At 40.3% G+C, this 5,903-nt stretch overlaps 1 long non-coding RNA gene across 1 annotated transcript in view; it reads left to right on the forward strand.

Moving 5' to 3' along the window:
* The window catches only part of LOC118007614, a 97,552-nt gene that overhangs the window by 21,957 nt on the left and 69,692 nt on the right, over positions 1-5,903 (forward strand). The gene's annotated exons all lie outside the window — the stretch shown is intronic.

The raw sequence follows: 5,903 nt of genomic DNA on the forward strand, positions 1-5,903 counted from the left end.
GAAGGAAGGAAGGAAGGAAGGAAGGAAGGAAGGAAGGAAGGAAGGAAAGGATTTGAGTTTGACCAAGAGTATTTCTTATAAGGCTCATTGGCATTCATTTGTTCCAAAATATTCTCTGAAGCTCCATGCACCCAGTACTTTGCCAAATACTAGTGGGGAGACATGGAGGGGTACAAGTATAGGACACTCCCTCAAGGAACTTCCAATCTAGCACATATATGAATCAGAGAGCAATCAGGTAGTAATTTGTGCATGCCACATACCTCCGAGGAGTAAGAGGAGGGAGAAGGGCATCCATTCCTCACTGGCTGTTGGCTGGAGGTTGCTCTCAGTTCCTTTCCATGTGGCTCCTCCAGAGGGTATCTTGACAACATGACAGCTGGATTCCCTCAGGGAAAGCCAGACAGAGAAAGTGAGAGAGCAAGAGGGAGAGAGAAAGAGTACTCAAGACAGAAATCAGTCTTTTTGGGGGCGCCTGGGTGGCTCAGTTGGTTAAGCGACTGCCGTTGGCTCAGGTCATGATCCTGGAGTCCTGGGATGGAGCCCCGCATCGGGCTCCCTGCTCAGCGGGGAGTCTGCTTCTCCCTCTCCCACTCCCCCCTCTTGTGCTCTCTCTCTCTCTCTCTCAAATAAATAAATAAAATCTTAAAAAAAAAAAGAAATCAGTCTTTTTGTATCCTAATCTTAGAAGTGGCCTTTCTTTACCTTTGCTACATTAATTCCTTAGGAGTGGGTTGCTAGGTCGAGTCCATACTCCAGGGAAGTATTATACCAGGTGTGAATACCAGGAGGAGGTAGAGGTTGCCCACCACAGTTGGGCAGCCTTACTGGTCCCTTTTTTTCTCCAGACACGAGAAGAGAGAACTTCTCTGAAGGCCACAGGCACAGGAAGTAGACAGAACCCGTCCCCATTTCTCTGGGAGCCCCCTGTTCCACCACAGCGTATGTGTTCTGCTTTACAGTCCCCGTGACGCATTTAGGAGGGTACTAACTAGTGATGATTTTGCTCTGGCTGACAAAAATCTAGATTGGGCACAATCTCATAGCATCTCAGTCTAGGGACCTCCTAGGAAGCTGTACTCAAGGACAGGGGTTGGACAGGTAGGGAGTTACACATTTTCTTGAGCTGTTACTATTACATGGGAAAGAATATTGGCTAAAGAATAGAACTTATGTTTGAGTTCACACGGTAGGAATGAGTTTAGGCAGGTTACTTAAACTCTCTGAGTGTGTTTCCTCATCTACAAAATGGGCATCTACCTGGAGCGTAGTCACTTAATGTGCCTTGTAGTCACTCATGGGCTTTCGGACACACATCTTGAGAATTTCCCTAATTCCTAATTCCCTGAGAAACTTATTATCCCAGCTTTCCTCATGGTTCTGGTGCAGGCATGGGAAATAGGCTCTGCCAATGAAATAGTCAGATAGACATTCAGAATTCAAAGTATACTCATGAAGAAAAGGGCTTCAGGAAAAATGAGTTTCCTGGAGACTGGTGACTTTTGCTCACGGAGGCCACATTATTCTTGTCCCAGCCCAGCATCAGTGGGTACAGGCGCTGTGGCGTGTTATGGTGCGGTAGGTACCTTTGCCCAGGGAGACTGCACTGGGGTCACTGTTGGAGCTTTCTTGCAGTGTGGCTTGGGCATGGTTCCCAGCTGCCCAGCTCCAGCTTGACCTTCTGGCCTGCCTGGAGCTTCAGTGAGCTATCTAATATCATAAATTAAATTCCACTTCTGTTTAAACCACCTAGAATGTACTGTTGTAGCAGCCGGGAGCATTGACTGATCCACTACCTCTCAGGGTATCTTGGGGATAAAATAAGATAGTGTATGTGAAGCACTTCACAAAGGGCTTTTTATATAGTAGGCACTAAGCAAATGGTATCTCTTAATGCTTATTTTATTACTATCCCTTTCCTTCAATGTCACTTGGGTACTTCATGAGTGGAAGTCAAATCTCAACCACATGTTTATACTTTAGACCAGGGACCTCAACACTGGGTGGCTTTGCCCCCAAGGGGTATTGGCCAATGTCTAGAGACATTTTTGGTTGTCATGACTGGGGGTTGAGTGCTATTGGCATTTAGTGGGTAGAGGCCAGGGATGCTGCTAAACATCCTACACAGGTCAGTTCCACACGAAGAATTATCTAGTCCACTATCCAGTTAGCAGAGCTCAAGGTCGAGAAACCCATCTGTAGACTCAGGAGCAGAGTAAAACCTGGCCATCACTCTCCACTCTGTCAGTAATAACCTATTAAGTTTAGCCAGCCCTGGTTCCGGTGTGGAAAATCTCTAGATCCAGGAGCACCAGAGTGTAAATTTAGTCCCACAATTTTGTGTCCCTGGAAAGCACTAGCAAGGTGATGAAAGGAGAACATGAAATGGTACAAGTTTTCATAAATGTATTCCCAGTGTCCTGGATTAAAGAATTAGAAAAATAAATAAATAAATTCAGAAATATCTCAATTTCTGCTTGATTGGCCAATGAAGTGGGGACTTTTTTTTTCCCCCTTTGTTTGATTTTACTGATGCTATTTTAATGGCTGGGCTTTTCTGTGTCAGAGAATCTAAGTATTTCCCTCACAACTATAAATCTCTATTATGCCCACATATAGCAATATAGAGTCTCTCTGTAGTTATGCACTTTTATTAGTGCACAGAAAATTGAAACATAAAACATCAAATAGGCCATTTCTTTTAACCCCAGATATGAGTTGAATTCATTGCCATATTGTTCCTCCAACTTTATAATGACTATGGCTTATTCCAAATGGAAAATGTGTCCAAGAGAAGAAGACAACTATAATGTAGTACCAGTGATGGGCTTGTGACCCTCATCAGGTTTCTTCCTCAGCTTCCCCTTCTGAAAGGGTGAACCAGATGACCTCCAAGATCCTTCCTGATTTGTGGGGTTCTTAGGGATTGCCAAGCTCCCAGGGCTCTCCCTAGAGGGAAGCAGTGTTATGAGTTTGCTGGAGCATTTGCATGATCCAGCCTCAAATTCAAGGCCATGACCTTTTGTCTAGGAATAAGCCTCCACCTGGCAGGTGCTTCTCTGAAGGTCATGTGGGGCACACTGGTTGTTTTTTAGTTTGTGTGCCAAAGAAGAGCTTCTAGGAAATGGCAGTGTAATCTTGCATCCAGGTTTTATCTTTCCAGTTGGATTCTCAGACCCCCATCAAGGTTTCTGTCTTTTCAGCTAGGATTCTTTTACCCTGGTCTGGTTTTAAAGTAATAGGTCACGATCTCCTTGAGAGGAGAAATGGTGTCTGATTCACCTTTGTGTGCTCCCATGCACAGAACCTTGTACATGTATATATACATAGAAACAATTTTTTTGGAGTAATATTTATATTTTATTTATTTACACAACTTTTCTTTCAATAAACATTTTTATTGAAGCATAAAATGTAAAAAAGTGTATAAATCATAGGAGTACAGTTAGGTGAATACTCACAAAGTCCTCTATCCTTAAGCAACCACTAATATACTCTATGTCCCAGTAGATTTGACTATTATGGACATTTCATATAAATGGACTCATCCAGTATGTGATCTTTTATGACTAACTTCTTTCATTTAGCATAATGTTTTCAAGGATCATCCATATTGTAGCATGTATCATTACTTTATTCCTTTTACTTTTAATTCCTTTAGTTTATTGCTGAATTCATTGTATAGATATACCCCATTTCATTTACCCATTCGTTAGGTGGTGGACATTTTGATTCCTATGAATAGTGCTGCTATGAATACTCATGTAGAAGTTTTGAATGGTCGTACGTTTTTAATTCTCTTAGGTATATACCTGGGAGTGCAACTGCCGGATTTTATGATAACTCTCAAATTTAGTTTTTTGAGGAATGGCCAAACTGTTTATCAAAGCAGCTGCGCCATTTTACATTCCCAACAGCAATGTATGAGGGTTCCAATTTCTCCACATCTTCACCACGCTGGTTATTGTTCTTCTGATGCCAGCCATCTGTTATGGACCGAATGATGTCTCCCCCTGCCAAATTCATATATTGAAATCATAATCTCCAGTACCTCAGAATGTGACTGTATTTGGAGAGAGGGTCTTTAAAGAGGTCATTAAATAAAAATAAGGTCATAAGGGTGGGTCCTAATCCAATATGACTGGTTTTCTTATAAGAAGAGGGAATTTGGACACAGAGAGGTACAGAGGGAAGACCATGTGAAGACAGAAAGACGAAGGCCATCTACAAGCCCAGGAGAGAGGTCTTAGAAGAAACCAAGCATGTTGGCTCCTTGATCTGGGATTTGTAGTCTCTAGAATTGTGAGAAAATACATTTCTGTGTATAAGCCACCCAGTCAGGGGTCCTTTATTATGGTCCCTAGCAAACTGATACACCATCCTACAGGATGTGAAGTGGTATCTCATGTTTGTTTTTTTTTAAATTGATGTAAAATTAACATACAGTGTTATACTAGTTTCAGGTGTCCAACATACTGATTCAACAATTCCATACATTACTCAAGGCTCACCATGATATGTGTAGTCACCATCTGTCACCATATGTTATTACAATATTATTAACTGTATTCCCTGTGCTGTATTAGTCATCCCTGTGACTGATTTATTTTATGACCGGAGGTTTGTCCATCTTAATCCCTTTTATCTCTTTCACCCACCTCCCCACCCTCCTTCCCTTGTGGCAACCACCAGTTTATTCTCTTTACTTAAGAGTCTGTTTTATTATTTTGTTTTGTTTCTTCCATTTGTTTTGTTTTTAAGATCCCACAGATAAGTGAAATTATACAGTGTTTGCTTTTCTTTGTCTGACTTATTTCATTTAGTATAATACTCTCTAGGTCCATACACTCATGGTTTTGATGTGCCTTAATGACTAATGACACCCGTCCTTGAGCTTTTTGGCCAGAACTTGTGGGTCTTTTTGAAGACATGTCTATTTGGAACTTTTGCCTATTTTAAAATTGGGCTATCTGTATTTTTATTATTGTGTAATAATTGTTTATATGCATTAGATATAAGACTCTTAACAGACATATGATTTGCAATGTTCCCCCATTCTGTGGACTGTATTTTCAGTTTTTTGATGGTATAGGATGCAAAAGTTTTACATTTTGATGTAGTCCAGTTTATCAATTTTTGTCTTTTCATTTGTACTTTTAGTTTTATATCAAAGAAACCAATGGCCAATTTTTTTTTTTTTAAGATTTTATTTATTTGTCAGAGAGAGAGAGAGAGAGCAAGCATGAGCAGGGGTAAGGACAGAGGAAGAAGCAGACTCTCTGGATGCGGGCCTTGATCCTAGGACCCTGAGATCATGACCTGAGCCAAAGTCAGATGCTTAAGTGACTGAGCCACCCAGGTGTCCTGACCAACAGCCAATTTTACAAAGATTTACTCCTGAGTTTTATAGTTTTAACTCTTACATTTAGGTCTTGAGTCCACTTCGGGTTGAATTTTGTGTATAGTGTGTGTGGATATCCACCTGTTCCAGAATGATTTGTGAAATATTGGTTTAGTTTTGGAAGTTAAATTATTTTTGTAGTCTTATGGTAAGTATAGCTTTATGTGTGTGTGTGTCACTGGATATAAATTGCTAATATTTTGTTTAGAATTTTCCAACTTAAGTTTGACATGAGATGACCTGGTTTTCCTTTATTATAATTTCATTGTTAGTTTTTGATATCAAGGTTATGTTGGCTGCATGAAATGATTTGGGAAGTGTTTCCTCTTGCACTAACCTCTGAAAGAATTTGCATAAGGTTATTTTTATTTATTTACTCCTTAAGAGTTTGGAAAAATTCAATGAAACCATCTTGTCCTGAAATTTTCCCTTAAGATCTTTTTAAAAGAATGTTTTATCTATCTATCTATCTATCTATCTATCTATCTATCTATCTATCTAT

Source organism: Mirounga leonina, unplaced genomic scaffold (genome assembly GCF_011800145.1).
Source record: "Mirounga leonina isolate KUSES-001 unplaced genomic scaffold, KU_Mleo_1.0 Mir_125, whole genome shotgun sequence".
Classification (NCBI taxonomy): domain Eukaryota; kingdom Metazoa; phylum Chordata; class Mammalia; order Carnivora; family Phocidae; genus Mirounga; species Mirounga leonina.